Source organism: Zonotrichia albicollis, chromosome 35 (genome assembly GCF_047830755.1).
Source record: "Zonotrichia albicollis isolate bZonAlb1 chromosome 35, bZonAlb1.hap1, whole genome shotgun sequence".
Taxonomy (NCBI): domain Eukaryota; kingdom Metazoa; phylum Chordata; class Aves; order Passeriformes; family Passerellidae; genus Zonotrichia; species Zonotrichia albicollis.
The window spans coordinates 233,752-255,697 of record NC_133853.1 but is presented as its reverse complement, the minus strand read 5'-3'; positions in this window follow the sequence as shown (position 1 = coordinate 255,697).

Genomic DNA, 21,946 nt, shown 5'->3' with positions numbered 1-21,946 from the left:
GTAAGTTGACCTAATGTAAAATTCTCGTAGTAAAGTAAGAGAAGCCGGTAAAGAAAGGCAAATTTGTTAATTGCAGGTGGAAAGAGGGAGGCCAACGAAAGAAAACAAAAGAACAATAATAATGAAATGCTCCCCTGTCTTCTGTGAAAAGTAGAGGCGCAGACAAGAAAGAGCAAGTGCAAAATTCTCTCTAGAGAAACGCACTTTATCTGACTAAAGTAATTTCCGGTGCATTTCTTGCGTTTTTCTCATGCCAAACATATAAATCATTGAAGGTGTCCCTTTCCTCTTTCTGGAATACAGCTAGGAAGATGGCTGTGTCATTGCTGACAAGCTGCTATTCTCAGAGGTGTCCAGCTGAAAGTCCTAGATCAATGGATTTCCTCTGTCACTTTGATATGGCATGACTTACAGTTTCAGCAACTGAACTTGCCAGCCTTACAATTCTTTGCCCCTTGAATGGTCAGATAGGCTCCTTGGCAACTGGCATTTGTAAGGACACGAAACTATGCAGAATTTGTACCATGAGATGATGCCAAATGAGTCACGCCGGTAGATTAACTGGGACATGCAAGGCATGAGAGCACAAGAAGAGAGTACACAAGAAGACAGTACAATCTCCTTTTTTCTGAAACACTGTAGAGATCAAATTGAACACACATCCTCCTGGGCTAGTTCTTGCAAAAGCCTAGGAGTTCTTTTTGTGTTCACACGCCTGGAATATTTAGCTTTGGATCACAGCAGAATGCAGATGACAAAACGAGGCCTTTAAGTCACATCCAGTATGAAGCAGCATGAAAGAAGAAAGCAGCTGAGAGTGCCAACCCTGCTAGGTAATCTCAGTATTGGTCTTGACATGAGCAGAAATTTGAAGTGAGTCTCTGAAAATGACAAAGGAGGCTGAAGAAAAGGGAGCGATGACTCCTCTTGCATAGTGTTTCCTAACAGGGATCTTCAAAATGTAAAGATTGTATCATCCTTTCAACTGAAGGAAGGTATGAAAACAACAGGAAGGAAACGGCATCACATGCTAGAAAGACTAGGAAAGAAGTACACTGGGCAGTGTACTTCTAGACAGAAAGGCCACTGATGGAAAACCAACTAAACTGGCACCAATGCAGCAGCATTGGACTAAAGCCAGAAATGTCCAGCGCTTCACTCTCTGCCGTTCCATTCAGATGCACACAGCAGCTCTGCAACAGTCCTACTGATCATCTCCTTGGCGAACTTGGAGTTGAGGGTCCGTGGTGAAGCAGAGTCCCCAGCAAGATGCAAAGGAGAGCTGCTTTCTTGCAACTTTGCCTTTATCAGTTCCATAGCTTTAAGCCATAACAAACACCATTCAACCAACCACCATACAGCAGGCTTTGAACACACGACCGTTCTAGAACTTGTTGATCTACCTCTAATTCAGCTGCCTCACCTTCCCACAGTCCTTTTCTACTTAGCCAATGGAATGGGCCTCAGCCCAAGGCCTTCCTTTTGTAAGCTTCTAGCTAGATGCAGCAGCAAACCACTACTTTCTTCTGTGCCAAGACTTCAGGTAGACGATTTGCATCTGCCCTTCCAGTGAAACCTAACGGGCAGAGAAAAGCCTCTCACAGATGTTCAGTCATTCCATTAGCTACACAGGCCAAATCAAAAGAAAAGCGAACTATGGGTTTGTGTACTTGCTCCTACACAACACCTGCTGCCCTCTGACAATCAACTAGCAGAGAACCAGCAAAACTGAGACTTGAGGCAAACAACCCTTTGAAGGGAATAATGATGTGAGCAATTAAGACAACACATTGCCTGGCTACCGAGATTCTTGAAATGTCAGCAAAGGCTGGAGACCAAAGGCTGAACTAATAGGGAAAGGGTAAAAGAATCCCAAGAAAAACATGACCGAAGGTTAAAACAATTCCAAGAAAAACATAGGCAACTGACCTGTTGAAGCCTTCAGGAAATCAGTGGCCGCTGATTTACATAGGCCATTCAAGTTAGTTGACCCGTGCACCTTCCACCCCTTTTTCACCTTTCGGCACCATAGGGTGAATTGTGAGCATGAAATCACAATTCCTTGCATTCTCTTCTTAACTTGACGAGAGAAATTCAGCAACTGAAGTACCTCTAACTGATGTGATACCCAGGAACACCGAGTTGACACATTTCATTTTCTTCAAACACAGCTAGCAAATCTAAGGGCACAAGGCTGGCTTCTTTTCATGACAATTTTTCTGTTTTACAACCTGCTCTGATCCTGGTGAAACTTTTTCATTAGCTTCTCTCTAAAAGCAAAAAGTCCAGTTCATTGTCCCATCCTACTGCTGCAAGTAAACCATTTGCATTGCCAAGACCAAAAACGGAATTGGAAGGTACAGAGACGCCCGGAGCTATGAGCAGATACGGGGCACATTTCGGTAGAAGCCGCCGTCTGCAGTGCACTGTGACCAGCACAATCGCCTTTGCGCGAAGAAGCCGCTTCTTCGCCTCTGGAAGCCGTAGAGAGCGGCGACCTCTGAAAGCTGAAGAATGAAGCTGCACGACACTGGGATTGTGTGCACAGCTTGCACACTGATCCAAAACAGTACCTTACCACTCTCCACCTTTTCCAAACACATGAACATTCTGTTGGAAAGTGTTTTGGACAACTTTCTTTTTCTTCCTGCAAAACACACTGCAGACTTCGCTGCAACATGTAAAATCCGATGGGAGATGTTTTCTGTGCAGGCACAGTTTCTCATTACCAGACATAGTGGAAAAGCGTGTTGCAGTGATGTAGACCACAAAAGTCCCGAAAGAAGAAGGTACGGATGTCCCCGGAGGTAAGCGCCGGTCCCGGGCACATTTTGGAAGAAGCCGCCGCACTGGAGTGCACTGTGACCGGCACAATCGCCTTTGCGCGAAGAAGCCGCCTCTTCGTCTCCGGGGGCCGGAGTGAGCGGCTGCTTCGGAAAGGTGGGAATGAAGCTGCACAAGACTAGGATAGTGCGCGCAGGTTGCAAACTGATAGAAAACAGTACCTTACCACTTTCCTACCTTTTCCAAACATATGAATATTGGGTTGGAAGGTGTTTCCAACAACTTTCTTTTTCTTCGTGCAAAACACTCAGCAGAGCTCTCTGCAACATGTACAACACCATGAGAGATGTTTTCTGTGCTGGCACAGTTTCTCCATGCCAGACATAGTGGAAAGCATTTTTGCAATGATGTAGACCACAAAAGACGCTAAAGACGAAATATGGAGCTCCCCGGAGCTAAGCGCCGGTCCCGGGCACATTTCGGAAGAAGCCGCCGCACTGGAGTGCACTGTGACCGGCACAATCGCCTTTGCGCGAAGAAGCCGCCTCTTCGTCTCCGGGGGCCGGAGTGAGCGGCTGCTTCGGAAAGGTGGGAATGAAGCTGCACAAGACTAGGATAGTGTGCGCAGCTTGCAAACTGATAGAAAACAGTACCTTACCGCTTTCCAACCTTTTCCAAACATATTCGGTTGGAAGGTGTTTTCAACAACTTCGTGCAAAACACTCAGCAGAGCTCTGTGCAACATGTAAGACACCACGGGAGATGTTTTCTGTGCAGGCACAGTTTCTACTTGCCAGACATAGTGGAAAAGCTTTTTGCAGTGATGTAGACCACAAAAGTCCCGAAAGAAGCAGGTACGGATGTCCCCGGAGCTAAGCGCCGGTCCCGGGCACATTTCGGAAGAAGCCGCCGCACTGGAGTGCACTGTGGCCGGCACAATCGCCTTTGCGCGAAGAAGCCGATACTTCGTCTCCGGGAGCCGGAGAGAGCGGCTGCTTTCAAAAGGTGAAGAATGAAGCTGCACAACACTGGGATAGTGTGCGCAGCATGCAAACTGATAGAAAACACTACCTTACCACTTTCCTACCTTTACCAAACACATGAATATTCGATTGGAAGGTGTTTTGGACAACTTTATTTTTCTTCTTGCAAAACATTCTGCAGAGGTCTCTGCAACATGTAAAACATGATGGGAGATGTTTTCTGTGCAGGCACAGTTTCTACTTGCAGACATAGTGGAAAGGATCTTTCCAATGATATAGACCACAAAAGACGCTAAAGACGAAATATGGAGCTCCCCGGATCTAAGCGCCGGGCCCGGGCACATTTCGGAAGAAGCTGCCGCACTGGAGTGCACTGTGACCGGTACTATCGCCTTTGAGCGAAGAAGCCGCCTCTTCGTCTCCGGGAGCCGGAGAGAGCGGCTGCTTTCAAAAGGTGAAGAATGAAGCTGCACAACACTGGGATAGTGTGCGCACCTTGCAAATTGATAGAAAACACTACCTTACCACTTTCCTACCTTTTCCAAACATATGAATATTCGGTTATAAGGTGTTTTCAACAACTTTATTTTCTTCGTGCAGAACACTCAGCAGAGCTCTCTGCAACATGTAAAACATGATGGGAGATGTTTTCTGTGCAGGCAGAGTTTCTACTTGCCAGACATAGTGGAAATGCTTTTAGTAGTGATGTAGAACACAAGAGACGCTAAAGTCGAAATACAGAGTTCCCCGGAGCTAAGCGCCGGTCCCGGGCACATTTCGGAAGAAGCCGCCGCACTGGAGTGCACTGTGACCGGCACAATCGCCTTTGCGCGAAGAAGCCGCCTCTTCGTCTCCGGGGGCCGGAGTGAGCGGCTGCTTCAGAAAGGTGGGAATGAAGCTGCACAAGACTGGGATAGTGTGCGCAGGTTGCAAACTGATAGAAAACAGTACCTTACCACTTTCCTACCTTTTCCAAACACATGAATATTGGGTTGGAAGGTGTTTCCAACAACTTTCTTTTTCTTCGTGCAAAACACTCAGCAGAGCTCTCTGCAACATGTAAAACATGATGGGAGATGTTTTCTGTGCAGGCACAGTTTCTCCATGCCAGACATAGTGGAAAGGATTTTTGCAATGATGTAGACCACAAAAGACGCTAAAGACGAAATATGGAGCTCCCCGGAGCTAAGCGCCGGTCCCGGGTACATTTCGGAAAAGTCGCCGCACTGGAGTGGACTGTGACCGGCACAATCGCCTTTGCGCGAAGAAGCCGCTTTCTTGCCTCAGCGAGCCGGAAAGAGCGGCTGCTTCGGAAAGGTGGAAATGAAGCTGCACAACACTGGGATAGTGTGCGCAGCTTGCAAACTGATAAAGAACAGTACCTTTCCACTTTCCAACCTTTTCCAAACATATGAATATTTCGTTGGAAGGGGTTTTCAACAACTTTATTTTCTTCGTGCAAAACACTCAGCAGAGCTCTGTTCAACATGTAAGACACCACGGGAGATGTTTTCTGTGCAGGCACAGTTTCTCCTTGCCAGACATAGTGGAAATGCTTTTAGTAGTGATGTAGAACACAAGAGACGCTAAAGTCGAAATACAGAGTTCCCCGGAGCTAAGCGCCGGGCCCGGGCGCATTTCGGAAGAAGCCGCCGCACTGGAGTGCACTGTGGCCGGCACAATCGCCTTTGCGCGAAGAAGCCGATTCTTCGCCTCCGGGAGCTGGAGAGATCGGCTGCTTTCAAAAGGTGAAGAATGAAGCTGCACATCACTGGGATAGTGTGCGCAGCTTGCAAACTGAGAGAAAACACTACCTTACCACTTTCCTACCTTTACCAAACACATGAATATTCGATTGGAAGGTGTTTTGGACAACTTTATTTTTCTTCTTGCAAAACAGTCTGCAGAGGTCTCTGCATCATGTAAAACACGATGGGAGATATTTTCTGTGCTTTAACAGTTTCTCCTTGCCAGACATAGTGAAAAACCTTTCTGCAATGATGTAGACCACAAAAGTCCTGAAAGACGAAGGTACGCAGCTCCCCGGAGCTATGCGCCGGTTCCGGGCACATTTCGGAAGAAGCCGCCGCACTGGAGTGCACTGTGACCGGCACAATCGCCTTTGAGCGAAGAAGCCGCCTCTTCGTCTCCGGGAGCCGGAGAGAGCGGCTGCTTCGGAAAGGTGAAGAATGAAGCTGCACAAGACTGGGATAGTGTGCGCACCTTGCAAACTGATAGAAAACAGTACCTTACTGCCGGAGCACCAGGGTAGCTATAGATCCAATGGTTTCAGGAACCCACCTCTTAAGAGAGGAACCCACTTGCCGCGGCAAAAAGTCCAAATATGGACCACACTGGACAAATTCAGACCAGCCTTTTTTTTTTATTAGTACATCAGCCTCAGAACATTGTTAGATGTTAACAGCATGCTGGCCTAAAGGAAAATGTCCCCCAAGGTGGGGTAAAGCGGAATTACATAAAACCATCTCAGTTTAGATTTCAACCAATCACACCAAAACAAGACATATTGACAAGCTTTCCATCCAATCTTATAAAGCATACGTAAGAGTAGTTAAAACAAAGACTGGTTCATAAAAGACAAAGAACAGAGCTCTATTCACAGTAACCTTCTAAAGATATACATTAAATAAACTTGTTGCCATCCTAAAGCCACATCTACAGAGTCCTATTGTTATTTGTCACGTCTACTGCTTGGGAAACTTTCCTGCTTGCTTGGGAAACTTTTCTGCTGTAACAGAATCTTAGGGCCACATCCTGAGGCCTAAATACTCTTTTTTGACCATTTCCTAAAAACCCTCTAACTTCATGGATTCCCACACCTTACCACTCTCCTACCTTTTCCAAACACATGAACATTCGGTTGGAAGGTGTTTTGGAAAACTTTTTTTTCTTCTTGCATAAACTTCTGCAAAGCTCTCTGCAACATGTAAAACACGATGGGAGATGTTTTCTGTGCAGGCACAGATGCTCCATGCCAGACATAGTGGAAAAGCTTTTTGCAGTGATGCAGACCACAAAAGACGCTAAAGTCGAAATACGGAGTTCCCCGGAGCTAAGTGCCGGTCCCAGGCACATTTCGGAAGAAGCCGCCGCACTGGAGTGCACTGTGACCGGCACAATCGCCTTTGAGTGAAGAAGACGCTTCCTTGCCTCCGCGAGCCGGAGAGAGCGGCTGCTTTCAAAAGGTGAAGAATGAAGCTGCACAAGACTGGGATAGTGTGCGCAGGTTGCAAACTGAGAGAAACCAGTACCTTACCACTCTCCTACCTTTACCAAACACATGAACATTCGATTGGAAGGTGTTTTGGAAAACTTTCTTATTCTTCGTGCAAAACACTCAGCAGACCTCTCTGCAACATGTAAAACACCACGGGAGATGTTTTCTGTGCTGGCAGAGTTTCTCATTACCAGACATAGTGGAAAAGCGTTTTGCAGTGATGTAGACCACAAAAGTCCCGACAGAGGAAGGCACGGATGTCCCCGGAGCTAAGCGCCAGTTCCGGGCACATTTCGGAAGAAGCCGCCGCACTGGAATGCACTGTGACCGGCACAATCGCCTTTGCGCGAAGAAGCGGCTTCTTCGTCTCCGGGGGCCGCAAAGAGCGGCTGTTTCGGAAAGGTGAAAATGAAGCTGCACAAGACTAGGATAGTGTGCGCACCTTGCAAACTGATAGAAAACAGTACCTTACCACTTTCCTACCTTTACCAAACATATGAATATTCGGTTGGAAGGGGTTTTCAACAACTTTATTTTCTTCGTGCAAAACACTCAGCAGAGCTCTCTGCAACATGTACAACACCACGGGAGATGTTTTCTGTGCAGGCACAATTTCTTCATGCCAGACATAGTGGAAAAGCTTTTTGCAGTGATGTAGACCACAAAAGACGCTAAAGTCGAAATAAGGAGTTCCCCGGAGCTAAGCGCCGGTCCCGGGCGCATTTCGGAAGAAGCCGCCGCACTGGAGTGCACTGTGGCCGGCACAATCGCCTTTGCGCGAAGAAGCCGATTCTTCGCCTCCGGGAGCCAGAGAGATCGGCTGCTTTCAAAAGGTGAAGAATGAAGCTGCACAAGACTGGGATAGTGTGCGCAGCATGCAAACTGATAGTAAACACTACCTTACCACTTTCCTACCTTTTCCAAACACATGAATATTCGATTGGAAGGTGTTTTGGACAACTTTATTTTTCTTCTTGCAAAACAGTCTGCAGAGGTCTCTGCCACATGTAAAACACCACGGGAGATATTTTCTGTGCTTTAACAGTTTCTCCTTGCCACATAGTGAAAAACCTTTCTGCAATGATGTAGACCACAAAAGTCCCGAAAGACGACGGTACGCAGCTCCCCGGAGCTATGCCCCGATCCCGGGCACATTTCGCAGATGCCACCGCACTGGTGTGCACTATGACCGGTACAATCGCCTTTGCGCAAAGAAGCCGATTCTTCGCCTCCGGGAGCCGGAGACACCAGTAGCTTCGGAAAGGTGAAGAATGAAGCTGCACAAGAATGGTATAGTGTGTGCAGCTTGCAAACTGAGAGAAAACAGTACCTTACCACTTTCCTACCTTTTCCAAACACATGAACATTCGGTTGGAAGGTGTTTTGGACATCTCTCTTTTTCTTCCTGCAAAACACTCTGCAGACCTCTCTGCAACATGTACAACACCATGGGAGATTTTTTCAGCCCTGACCCAGATTCTCCTTGCCAGACATAGTGGAAAAACTTTTAGCGAAATTGGATAGGACAAGAAACGCTAAAGACGAAAGTATGGAGTTTTCCGTAGCTAAGAATGCATGAAAGCAAAAGACTGCCCTCTTCAAAAATGGCAATTAGGAGGACTCGGAAAAGTACAAATCAGCCAGCCTCTTTTTTATCCCTATGAAGTTGATGGGGCAGCTATTCCTGAAAGCCTTGCCTGGCATATGAAGGAGGACAAAGCAATGTACTCGGCGTGGATTTTCCTGGGGAATTTCATGCTGAACAACTTTTTCAACACCTCTGATGAATCAACTTGACTGGTAGATGAAGGGAATATTGTCTGCGTGGCCTTCAGGGAGGTTTTTACATTTCTCTACATGGCTGCACACATACATACGGGAAGCAATAATGCAAAAGGGAGGGAACCAGTGTCTTTTAAGTGATGCTGAGTGAAAAGACAAGAGGCAGTGGGCACACACTGAAATACAGGAGATTGCCTATGAACCTCACCAAATGATGTTTTACTGTGACGGTGACTGAACCGCGGCACAGACTGCCCAGAAAGCTTCTGAAGCCTGGATCTTAGAAGACATTAAAAGTACAGCCAGATAGAATCCCGGGCAAGAGGCTCTAGGTATCCTGCTTTAACAGGGGGGTTGGGCCTGGTGAGCCCCACTGAGCCCTACCACTCTCATTCATTCTGTGTAGTGAATTCTCTTCGAGATGCATTTCAAGCACTGGCATGACAAAGTTCTGTGCAGACAGAGATCCAAATGGACATGGGATCCATGTTCCTTAAGCAGTGTTCAAGAAGAATGTAAAACTCTGGGACAAGTGTCTCTTCCCTAACTGAATCCCTTTCATGGGAAAATTCCCAGCTATAGAAAGATCTTCTGATACGCATGCTTAGGACTGACACTGGCTGAGGAAATTTCCCCCTATGTGTATCTAAGACCAGTTAGGATCATCACCCAAGACTTGTCAACATAGTCACAGAATGTCTATTGTAAAGAAGTGACAACTTACATCAGAATGGCAAATATTGGTCCACAAAATGGATTAATGAATGGGAATTATTTCCTTGGGTTAAAAAGAAAAATAAAGAGTTGGTCTTTATTTATCAATTTCGTTGCAATATTGATAAGGGAAGAAAAAGACCTCAGTCCTGGACTTTCTCAACTCTAAGAAAGATTTTAAAAATTTCTTCTAGAAATCTATCATTATGACGAGATTATTCAAACAATTTTAGTCGGTAAAAAAGTCCCAGATTTGTCTAGTTTTGTTTCCAGGGAAAAGGGCTGTGGTTTGTGTTTCCGGGCCAGGGGCTGGGAGTGGCCGGCAGGCTCCTGAAAATCCTCGATACGCAGGGTGGTTCCCAGATAAAAGTTGGCACCAGTGCCAAGTCGTGATGGTTTGATAATACAGAGTAGCTCCTGCAATCTGCCAGCAAGAAGCGGGGCGGCTGAATTTTGTTTCAAGGGAATGGGGTGGTAGTTTCTGTTTGGGGGCCTGTGGCAGGCAGTGGCAGGCAGGCTCCTGAAAATCCACGATACGCAAGATGCTTCCAAAAGAAAGGTGGCACAAGTGCCGAGTCGGGCTGGTTTGATAGAGGCAAGTGGCTCCTGCAATCTGCCAGCCAGAAGATGGGCAGGTCAGTTTTACTTCCAGGGAAAAGGGCCGGTAGTTTGTGTTTTGGGGCCTGTGGCTGGGAGTGGCCGGCTGGCTACTGAAAATCCCCGATACGCAGGATGGCTCCCAAATGAAAAATGGCACCAGTGCCAAGTCGGGCTGGATTGATAGAACCAAGTGGCTCCTGCAATCTGCCAGCCAGAAGATGGGCAGGTCAGTTTTACTTCCAGGGAAAAGGGCCGTAGTTTGTGTTTGGGGGCCTGTGGCTGGGAGTGGCCGGCTGGCTCCTGAAAATCCACGATACGCAGGATGGTTCCCCGATGAAAGGTGGCACCAGTGCGAGTCAGGCTGTTTTGATAGAGCCAAGTGGCTCCTGCAATCTGCCAGCCAGAAGCGGGTGGAGTGAGTTTTGTTTGCCAGGTAAAAGGGCCGTGGTTGTTTTCCGGGGCCTGTGGCCTGGGAGTGGCCGGCTGGTTCCTTAAAATCCACGCCGCGCAGGATGGTTCCCAGACCCAAGGGGGCACCAGTGCCGAGTCAGGCTGGTTTGATAGAGCCAAGTGCTCCTGCAATCTGCCAGCCAGAAGATGGCCAGGTCAGTTTTACTTCCAGGGAAAAGGGCCGTAGTTTGTGTTTTGGGGCCTGTGGCTGGCAGTGGCCGGCTGGCTCCTGAAAATCCACGATATGCAGGATGGTTCCCAGACCCATTTTGGAACCACTGCCAAGTCGGTCTGGTTTGATAGAGCCATGTGGCTCCTGCAATATGCCAGCCAGAAGATGGGCAGGTCAGTTTTACCTCCAGGGAAAAGGGCCGTAATTTGTGTTTGGGGGCCTGTGGCTGGGAGTGGCCGGCTGGCTCCTGAAAATCCTCGATACGCAGGATGGTTCCCAGATAAAAGTTGGCACCAGTGCCAAGTCGTGATGGTTTGATAATACAGAGTAGCTCCTGCAATCTGCCAGCAAGAAGCGGGGCGGCTGAATTTTGTTTCCAGGGAATGGGGTGGTGTTTTCTGTTTGGGGGCCTGTGGCAGGCAGTGGCAGGCAGGCTCCTGAAAACCCACGATACGCAAGATGCTTCCAAAAGAAAGGTGGCACAAGTGCCGAGTCGGGCTGGTTTGATAGATCCAAGGGGCTCCTGCAATCTGCCAGCCAGAAGCGGGGTGGGTGAGTTTTGTTTGCCAGGTAAAAGGGCCGTGGTTTTTTTCCGGGGCCTGTGGCCTGGGATTGTCCGGCTGGTTCCTTAAAATCCACGCCGCGCAGGATGGTTCCCAGATGAAAGGTGGCGCCACTGCCGAGTCGGGCTGGTTTGATAGAGACAAGTGGCTCCTGCAATCTGCCAGCCAGAAGATGGGCAGGTCAGTTTTACTTCCAGGGAAAAAGTCCGTAGTCTGTGTTTGGGGCCCTGTGGCTGGGAGTGGCCGGCTGGCGGCGTAAAATCCACGCCGCGCTGGATGGTTCCCAGACCCAAGGGGGAACCAGTGCCTAGTCGGATTGGCTTGATAGTACCAAGTGGCTCCTGCAATCTGCCAGCCAGAAGAAGGGCAGGTCAGTTTTACTTCCTGGGAAAAGGGCCGTAGTTTGTGTTTGGGGGCCTGTGGCTGGGAGTGGCCTGCTGGCTTCTGAAAATCGGCGTTACGCAGGATGGTTCCCAGTTGAAAGGTGGAACCAGTGCCGAGTCGGGCTGTTTTGATAGTACCAAGTGGCTCCTGCAATCTGCCAGCCAGAAGATGGGCAGGTCAGTTTTACGTCCAGGGCATAGGGCCGTAGTTTGTGTTTGGGGGCCTGTGGCTGGGAGCGTCCAGCTGGCTCCTGAATATTCACGATACGCAAGATGGTTCCCACATGAAAGGAGGTACCAGTGCCGAGTCGGGGTGGTTTGATAGAGCCAAGTGTCTCCTGCAATCTGCCAGCCAGAAGCGGGGTGGGTGATTTTTTTTTGCCAGGGAAAAGGGCCGTGGTTTTTTTTGTAGGCCTGTGGCCTGGAAAGTCTGGCTGGCTCCTTAAAATCCACGCCGCGCAGGATGATGCCCTGACACAAGGGGACACCATTGCCGAGTCGGGTTGGTTTGATAGAGCCAAGTGGCTCCTGCAATCTGCCAGCCAGGAGATGGGCAGGTCAGTTTTACTTCCAGGGAAAAGGGCCGTAGTTTGTGTTTGGGGGCCTGTGGCTGGGAGTGGCCGGCTGCCTCCTGAAAATCCCCGATACGCAGGTGGTTCCCCGATGAAAGGTGGCACCAGTGCCGAGTCGGGCTGGTTTGATAGAGCCAAGTGGCTCCTGCAATCTGCCAGCCAGAAGCGGGGCGGGTCAGTTTTGTTTGCCAGGGAAAAGGGCCGTGGTTGTTTTCCGGGGCCTGTGGCCTGGAATGGCCGGCTGGCTCCTTAAAATCCACGCCGCGCAGGATGGTTCCCAGATGAAAGGGGGAACCAGAGCCGAGTTGGGTTGGTTTGATAGTACCAAGTGGCTCCTGCATTCTGCGAGCCAGAAGATGGGCAGGTCAGTTTTACTTCCAGGGAAAAGGGCCGTAGTTTGTGTTTGGGGGCCTGTGGCTGGGAGTGGCCGGCTGCCTTATGAAAATCGACGTTACGCAGGATGGTTCCCAGATGAAAGTTGGCACCAGTGCCGAGTCAGGCTGTTTTGATAGAGCCAAGTGGCTCCTGCAATCTGCCAGCCAGAAGCGGGGTGGGTGAGTTTTGTTTGCCAGGTAAAAGGGCCGTGGTTTTTTTCCGGGGCCTGTGGCCTGGGATTGGCCGGCTGGTTCCTTAAAATCCACGCCGCGCAGGATGGTTCCCAGATGAAAGGTGGCACCACTGCCGAGTCGGGCTGGTTTGATAGAGCCAAGTGGCTCCTGCAATCTGCCAGCCAGAAGTGGGTTGAGTGAGTTTTGATTGCCAGGGAAAAGGGCCGTGGTTTGTTTTCCGGGGCCTGTTGCCTGGAATGGCCGGCTGGTTCCTTAAAATCCCCTCCGCGCAGGATGGTTCCCAAACGCAAGGGGGCAGCAGTGCCGAGTCGGGCGGGTTTGATAGAGCCAAGTGGCTCCTGCAATCTGCCAGCCAGAAGATGGGCAGGTCAGTTTACTTCCAGGAAAAAAGTCCGTAGTCTTTGTTTGGGGCCCTGTGGCTGGGAGTGGCCGGCTGGCGGCTTAAAATCCACGCCGCGCTGGATGGTTCCCAGACCCAAGGGGGAACCAGTGCCTAGTCGGATTGGTTTGATAGTACCAAGTGGCTCCTGCAATCTGCCAGCCAGAAGATGGGCGGGTCAGTTTTACTTCCTGGGAAATGGGCCGTAGTTTGTGTCTGGGGGCCTGTGGCTGGGAGTGGCCTGCTGGCTTCTGAAAATCGGCGTTACGCAGGATGGTTCCCAGATGAAAGGTGGCACCAGTGCCGAGTCGGGCTGGTTTGATAGTACCAAGTGGCTCCTGCAATCTGCCAGCCAGAATATGGGAAGGTCAGTTTTACTTCCAGGGAAAAGGGCCGTAGTTTTTGTTTGGGAGCATGTGGCTGGGAGTGGCCGGCTGGCGGCTTAAAATCCACGCCCCGCAGGATGGTTCGCAGACCCAAGTTGGAACCACTGCCAAGTCGGGCTGGTTTGATAGAGCCAAGTGGCTCCTGCAATCTGCCAGCCAGCAGATGGGCAGGTCAGTTTTACTTCCAGGGAAAAGGGCCGGTAGATTGTGTTTGGGCGCCTGAGGCTGGGAGTGGCCGGCTGGCGGCTTAAAATCCACGTCGCGCAGGATGGTTCGCAGACCCAAGTTGGAACCACTGCCATGTCGGGCTGGTTTGATAGAGGCAAGTGGCTCCTGCAATCTGCCAGCCAGAAGATGCGCAGGTCAGTTTTACTTCCAGGGAAAAGGGCCGTAGTTTGTGTTTGGGGGCCTGTGGCTGGGAGTGGCCGGATGGCTCCTGAAAATCCACAATATGCAGTATGGTTCCCAGATGAAAGGTGGCACCAGTGCCGAGTCGGGCTGGTTTGATAGTACCAAGTGGCTCCTGCAATCTGCCAGCCAGAAGATGGGCAGGTCAGTTTTACTTCCAGGGAAAAGGGCCGTAATTTGTGTTTGGGGGCCTGTGGCTGGCAGTGGCCGGCTGGCTCCTGAAAATCCACGATATGCAGGATGGTTCCCAGACCCAATTTGGAACCACTGCCAAGTCGGGCTGGTTTGATAGAGCCATGTGGCTCCTGCAATATGCCAGCCAGAAGATGGGCAGGTCAGTTTTACCTCCAGGGAAAAGGGCCGTAGTTTGTGTTTGGGGGCCTGTGGCTGGGAGCGGCCGGCTGGCTCCTGAAAATCCTCGATACGCAGGGTGGTTCCCAGATAAATGTTGGCACCAGTGCCAAGTCGTGATGGTTTGATAATACAGAGAAGCTCCTGCAATCTGCCAGCAAGAAGCGGGGCGGCTGAATTTTGTTTCCAGGGAATGGGGTGGTGGTTTCTGTTTGGGGGCCTGTGGCAGGCAGTGGCAGGCAGGCTCCTGAAAATCCACGATACGCATGATGCTTCCAAAAGAAAGGTGGCACAAGTGCCGAGTCGGGCTGGTTTGATAGTACCAAGTGGCTCCTGCAATCTGCCAGCCAGAAGATGGGCAGGTCAGTTTTACTTCCAGGGAAAAGGGCCGGTAGTTTGTGTTTTGGGGCCTGTGGCTGGGAGTGGCCGGCTGGCTCCTGAAAATCCACAATATGCAGTATGGTTCCCAGATGAAAGGTGGCACCAGTGCCGAGTCGGGCTGGTTTGATAGAGCCATGTGGCTCCTGCAATCTGCCAGCCAGAAGCGGGTTGAGTGAGTTTTATTTGCCAGGGAAAAAGGCCGTGGTTTGTTTTCCGGTGCCTGTGGCCTGGAATGGCCGGCTGACGGCTTAAAATCCACGCCGCGCTGGATGGTTCCCAGACCCAAGGGGGAACCAGTGCCTAGTCGGATTGGTTTGATAGTACCAAGTGGCTCCTGCAATCTGCCAGCCAGAAGATGGGCGGGTCAGTTTTACTTCCTGGGAAATGGGCCGTAGTTTGCGTTTGGGGGCCTGTGGCTGGGAGTGGCCTGCTGGCTTCTGAAAATCGGCGTTACGCAGGATGGTTCCCAGATGAAAGGTGGCACCAGTGCCGAGTCGGGCTGGTTTGATAGAGCCAAGTGGCTCCTGCAATCTGCCAGCCAGAAGATGGGAAGGTCAGTTTTACTTCCAGGGAAAAGGGCCGTAGTTTTTGTTTGGGAGCATGTGGCTGGGAGTGGCCGGCTGGCGGCTTAAAATCCACGCCCCTCAGGATGGTTCGCAGACCCAAGTTGGAACCACTGCCAAGTCGGGCTGGTTTGATAGAGCCAAGTGGCTCCTGCAATCTGCCAGCCAGCAGATGGGCAGGTCAGTTTTACTTCCAGGGAAAAGGGCCGGTAGATTGTGTTTGGGCGCCTGAGGCTGGGAGTGGCCGGCTGGCGGCTTAAAATCCACGTCGCGCAGGATGGTTCGCAGACCCAAGTTGGAACCACTGCCATGTCGGGCTGGTTTGATAGAGGCAAGTGGCTCCTGCAATCTGCCAGCCAGAAGATGGGCAGGTCAGTTTTACTTCCAGGGAAAAGGGCCGTAGTTTGTGTTTGGGGGCCTGTGGCTGGGAGTGGCCGGATGGCTCCTGAAAATCCACGATATGCAGGATGGTTCCCAGATGAAAGGTGGCACCAGTGCCGAGTCGGGCTGGTTTGATAGTACCAAGTGGCTCCTGCAATCTGCCAGCCAGAAGATGGGCAGGTCAGTTTTACTTCCAGGGAAAAGGGCCGTAATTTGTGTTTGGGGGCCTGTGGCTGGCAGTGGCCGGCTGGCTCCTGAAAATCCACGATATGCAGGATGGTTCCCAGACCCAATTTGGAACCACTGCCAAGTCGGGCTGGTTTGATAGAGCCATGTGGCTCCTGCAATATGCCAGCCAGAAGATGGCCAGGTCAGTTTTACCTCCAGGGAAAAGGGCCGTAGTTTGTGTTTGGGGGCCTGTGGCTGGGAGCGGCCGGCTGGCTCCTGAAAATCCTCGATAGGCAGGGTGGTTCCCAGATAAAAGTTGGCACCAGTGCCAAGTCGTGATGGTTTGATAATACAGAGAAGCTCCTGCAATCTACCAGCAAGAAGCGGGGCGGCTGAATTTTGTTTCCAGGGAATGGGGTGGTGGTTTCTGTTTGGGGGCCTGTGGCAGGCAGTGGCAGGCAGGCTCCTGAAAATCCACGATACGCAAGATGCTTCCAAAAGAAAGGTGGCACAAGTGCCGAGTCGGGCTGGTTTGATAGTACCAAGTGGCTCCTGCAATCTGCCAGCCAGAAGATGGGCAGGTCAGTTTTACTTCCAGGGAAAAGGGCCGGTAGTTTGTGTTTTGGGGCCTGTGGCTGGGAGTGGCCGGCTGGCTCCTGAAAATCCACAATATGCAGTATGGTTCCCAGATGAAAGGTGGCACCAGTGCCGAGTCGGGCTGGTTTGATAGAGCCATGTGGCTCCTGCAATCTGCCAGCCAGAAGCGGGTTGAGTGAGTTTTATTTGCCAGGGAAAAAGGCCGTGGTTTGTATTCCGGTGCCTGTGGCCTGGAATGGCCGGCTGGTGGCTTAAAATCCACGCCGCGCTGGATGGTTCCCAGACCCAAGGGGGAACCAGTGCCTAGTCGGATTGGTTTGATAGAACCAAGTGGCTCCTGCAATCTGCCAGCCAGAAGATGGGCAGGTCAGTTTTACTTCCAGGGAAAAGGGCCGTTGTTTGTGTTTGGGGGCCTGTGGCTGGGAATGGCCGGCTGGCTCCTGAAAATGCACGATATGCAGGATGGTTCCCAGATGAAAGGTGGCACCAGTGCCGAGTCGGGCTGGTTTGATAGTACCAAGTGGCTCCTGCAATCTGCCAGCCAGAAGATGGGCAGGTCAGTTTTACTTCCAGGGAAAAGGGACGTAGTTTGTGTTTTGGGGCCTGTGGCTGGGAGTGGCCGGCTGGCTCCTGAAAATCCACGATACGCAGGATGGTTCCCAGACCCAATTTGGAACCACTGCCAAGTCGGGCTGGTTTGATAGAGCCATGTGGCTCCTGCAATCTGCCAGCCAGAAGATGGGCAGGTCAGTTTTTCTTCCAGGGAAAAGGGCCGTAGATTGTGTTTGGGGGCCTGTGGCTGGGAGCGGCCGGCTGGCTCCTGAAAATCCTCGATACGCAGGGTGGTTCCCAGATAAAAGTTGGCACCAGTGCCAAGTCGAGATGGTTTGATAATACAGAGTAGCTCCTGCAATCTGCCAGCAAGAAGCGGGGCGGCTGAATTTTGTTTCCAGGGAATGGGGTGGTGGTTTCTGTTTGGGGGCCTGTGGCAGGCAGTGGCAGGCAGGCTCCTGAAAATCAACGATACGCAAGATGCTTCCAAAAGAAAGGTGGCACAAGTGCCGAGTCGGGCTGGTTTGATAGAGGCAAGTGGCTCCTGCAATCTGCCAGCCAGAAGATGGGCAGGTCAGTTTTACTTCCAGGGAAAAGGGCCGGTAGTTTGTGTTTTGGGGCCTGTGGCTGGGAGTGGCCGGCTGGCTCCTGAAAATCCACGATACGCAGTATGGCTCCCAAATGAAAAATGGCACCAGTGCCAAGTCTGGCTGGATTGATAGTACCAAGTGGCTCCTGCAATCTGCCAGCCAGAAGATGGGCAGGTCACTTTTTCTTCCAGGGAAAAGGGCCGTAGCTTGTGTTTGGCGGCCTGTGGCTGGGAGTGGCCGGCTGGCTCCTGAAAATCGACGTTACGCAGGATGGCTCCGAAATGAAAAATTGCACCAGTGCCAAGTTGGGCTGGTTTGATAGTGCCAAGTGGCTCCTGCAATCTGCCAGCCAGAAGATGGGAAGGTCAGTTTTACTTCCAGGGAAAGGTCCATAGTTTTTGTTTGGGGGCCTGTGGCTGGGAGTGGCCGGCTGGCTCCTGAAAATCCACGATACGCAGGATGGTTCCCAGATGAAAGGTGGCACCAGTGCCGAGTCGGGCTGGTATGATAGAGCCAAGTCGCTCCTGCAATCTGCCAGCCACAAGCGGGGTGGGTGAGTTTTGTTTGCCAGAGAAAAAGGCCGTGGTTTTTTTTCCAGGGCCTGTGGCCTGGATTGGACGGCTGGTTCCTTAAAATCCACGCCGCGCCGGATGGTTCCAAGATGAAAGGTGGCACCACTGCCGAGTCGGGCTGGTTTGATAGTACCGAGTGGCTCCTGCAATCTGCCAGCCAGAAGGCGGGCCGCTGAGATTTTCTTCCAGGGAAAAGGGCCGTGGTATGTGTTTGGGGGCCTGTGGCTGAGAGTAGCCGGCTGGCTCCTGAAAATCCACGATACGCAGGATGGTTCCCCGATGAAAGATGGCACCAGTGCTGAGTCGGCCTGTTTTGATAGAGCCATGTGGCTCCTGAAATCTGCCAGCCAGAAGCGGGTTGAGTGAGTTTTATTTGCCAGGGAAAAGGGCCGTGGTTTGTTTTCCGGGGCCTGTGGCCTGGAATGGCCGGCTGGCTCCTGAAAATCCACGCCGCGCTGGATGGTTCCCAGACCCAAGGGGGAACAAGTGCCTAGTCGGATTGGTTTGATAGTACCAAGTGGCTCCTGCAATCTGCCAGCCAGAAGATGGGCAGGTCAGTTTACTTCCAGGAAAAAAGTCCGTAGTCTTTGTTTGGGGCCCTGTGGCTGGGAGTGGCCGGCTGGCGGCTTAAAATCCACGCCGCGCTGGATGGTTCCCAGACCCAAGGGGGAACCAGTGCCTAGTCGGGCTGGTTTGATAGTACCAAGTGGCTCCTGCAATCTGCCAGCCAGATGATAGGCAGGTCAGTTTTACGTCCAGGGAATAGGGCCGTAGTTTGTGTTTGGGGGCCTGTGGCTGGGAGCGTCCAGCTGGCTCCTGAAAATTCACGATACGCAAGATGGTTCCCACATGAAAGGAGGTACCAGTGCCGAGTCGGGGTGGTTTGATAGAGCCAAGGGTCTCCTGAAATCTGCCAGCCAGAAGCGGGGTGGGTGATTTTTTTTTGCCAGGGAAAAGGGCCGTGGTTTGTTTTTGGGGGCCTGTGGCCTGGAATGGCCGGCTGGCTCCTTAAAATCCACGCCGCGCAGGATGATTCCCTGACACAAGGGGACACCATTGCCGAGTCGGGTTGGTTTGATAGACCCAAGTGGCTCCTGCAATCTGCCAGCCAGAAGATGGGCAGGTCAGTTTTCCTTCCAGGGAAAAGGGCCGTAGTTTGTGTTTGGGGGCCTGTGGCTTGGAGTGGCCGGATGTCTCCTGAAAATCCACGATACGCAGGTGGTTCCCTGATGAAAGGTGGCACCAGTGCCGAGTCGGGCTGGTTTGATAGAGCCAAGTGCCTCCTGCAATCTGCCAGCCGGAAGATGGGCAGGTCAGTTTTACTTGCAGGGAAAATCGCCGTAATTTGTTTTTGGGTCCTGTGGCTGGGAGTGGCCGGCTGGCTCCTGAAAATCTATGATACGCAGGATGGTTCCCATATGAAAGGTGGCACCAGTGCCGAGTCGGGCTGTTTTTATAGAGCCAAGTGGCTCCTGCAATCTGCCAGCCAGAAGATGGGCAGGTCAGTGTACCTCCAGGGAAAAGGGCCGTAGTTTGTGTTTGGGGGCCTGTGGCTGGGAGCGGCCAGCTGGCTCCTGAAAATTCACGATACGCAAGATGGTTCCCACATGAAAGGAGGCACCAGTGCCGAGTCGGGCTGGTTTGATAGAGCCAAGTGGCTCCTGCAATCTGCCAGCCAGAAGCCGGGTGGGTGAGTTTTGTTTCCCAGGGAAAATGGCCGTGCTTTGTTTTCCGGGGCCTGTGACCTGGAATGGCCGGCTGGCTCCTTAAAATCCACGCCGCGCAGGATGGTTCCCAGACCCAAGGGGGCACCAGTGCCGAGTGGGGCTGGTTTGATAGAGCCAAGTGGCTCCTGCAATCTGCCAGCCAGAAGATGGGCAGGTCAGTTTTACTTCCAGGGAAAAGGGCCGTAGTTTGTGTCTGGGGGCCTGTGGCTGGGAGTGGCCAGCTGGCTCCTGAAAATCCCCGATACGCAGAATGGTTCCCCGATGAAATGTGGCACCAGTGCCGAGTCGGGCTGGTTTGATTGAGCCAAGTGGCTCCTGCAATCTGCCAGCCAGAAGATGGGCTGGTCAGTTTTACTTCCAGGGAAAAGGGCCGTAGTTTGGGTTTGGGGGTCAGAGGCTGGGAGTGGCCGGCTGGCGGCTTAAAATCCACGCCGTGCTGGATGGTTCCCAGACCCAAGGGGGAACCTGTGCCTAGTCGCATTGATTTGATAATACCAAGTGGCTCCTGCAATCTGCCAGCCAGGAGATGGGCAGGTCAGTTTTACTTTCAGGGAAAAGGGCCGTAGTTTGTGTTTGGGGGCCTGTGGCTGGGAGTGGCCGGCTGGCTCCTGAAAATCCACAATATGCAGTATGGTTCCCAGATGAAAGGTGGCACCAGTGCCGAGTCGGGCTGGTTTGATAGAGCCATGTGGCTCCTGCAATCTGCCAGCCAGAAGCGGGTTGAGTGAGTTTTATTTGCCAGGGAAAAAGGCCGTGGTTTGTTTTCCGGTGCCTGTGGCCTGGAATGGCCGGCTGGCGGCTTAAAATCCACGCCGCGCTGGATGGTTCCCAGACCCAAGGGGGAACCAGTGCCTAGTCGGATTGGTTTGATAGTACCAAGTGGCTCCTGCAATCTGCCAGCCAGAAGATGGGCGGGTCAGTTTTACTTCCTGGGAAATGGGCCGTAGTTTGCGTTTGGGGGCCTGTGGATGGGAGTGGCCTGCTGGCTTCTGAAAATCGGCGTTACGCAGGATGGTTCCCAGATGAAAGGTGGCACCAGTGCCGAGTGGGGCTGGTTTGATAGAGCCAAGTGGCTCCTGCAATCTGCCAGCCAGAAGCGGGGTGGGTGAGTTTTGTTTGCCAGGTAAAAGGGCCGTGGTTTTTTTCCGGGGCCTGTGGCCTGGGATTGGCCGGCTGGTTCCTTAAAATCCACGCCGCGCAGGATGGTTCCCAGATGAAAGGTGGCACCACTGCCGAGTCGGGCTGGTTTGATAGAGCCAAGTGGCTCCTGCAATCTGCCAGCCAGAAGTGGGTTGAGTGAGTTTTGATTGCCAGGGAAAAGGGCCGTGGTTTGTTTTCCGGGGCCTGTGGCCTGGAATGGCCGGCTGGTTCCTTAAAATCCCCTCCGCGCAGGATGGTTCCCAAACGCAAGGGGGCAGCAGTGCCGAGTCAGGCTGGTTTGATAGAGCCAAGTGGCTCCTGCAATCTGCCAGCCAGAAGATGGGCAGGTCAGTTTACTTCCAGGAAAAAAGTCCGTAGTCTTTGTTTGGGGCCCTGTGGCTGGGAGTGGCCGGCTGGCTCCTTAAAATCCACGCCGCGCTGGAGGGTTCCCAGCCCCAAGGGGGAGCCAGTGCCTAGTCGGATTGGTTTGATAGTACCAAGTGGCTCCTGCAATCTGCCAGCCAGAAGATGGGCGGGTCAGTTTTACTTCCTGGGAAATGGGCCGTAGTTTGTGTCTGGGGGCCTGTGGCTGGGAGTGGCCTGCTGGCTTCTGAAAATCGGCGTTACGCAGGATGGTTCCCAGATGAAAGGTGGCACCAGTGCCGAGTCGGGCTGGTTTGATAGTACCAAGTGGCTCCTGCAATCTGCCAGCCAGAATATGGGAAGGTCAGTTTTACTTCCAGGGAAAAGGGCCGTAGTTTTTGTTTGGGAGCATGTGGCTGGGAGTGGCCGGCTGGCGGCTTAAAATCCACGCCCCGCAGGATGGTTCGCAGACCCAAGTTGGAACCACTGCCAAGTCGGGCTGGTTTGATAGAGCCAAGTGGCTCGTGCAATCTGCCAGCCAGCAGATGGGCAGGTCAGTTTTACTTCCAGGGAAAAGG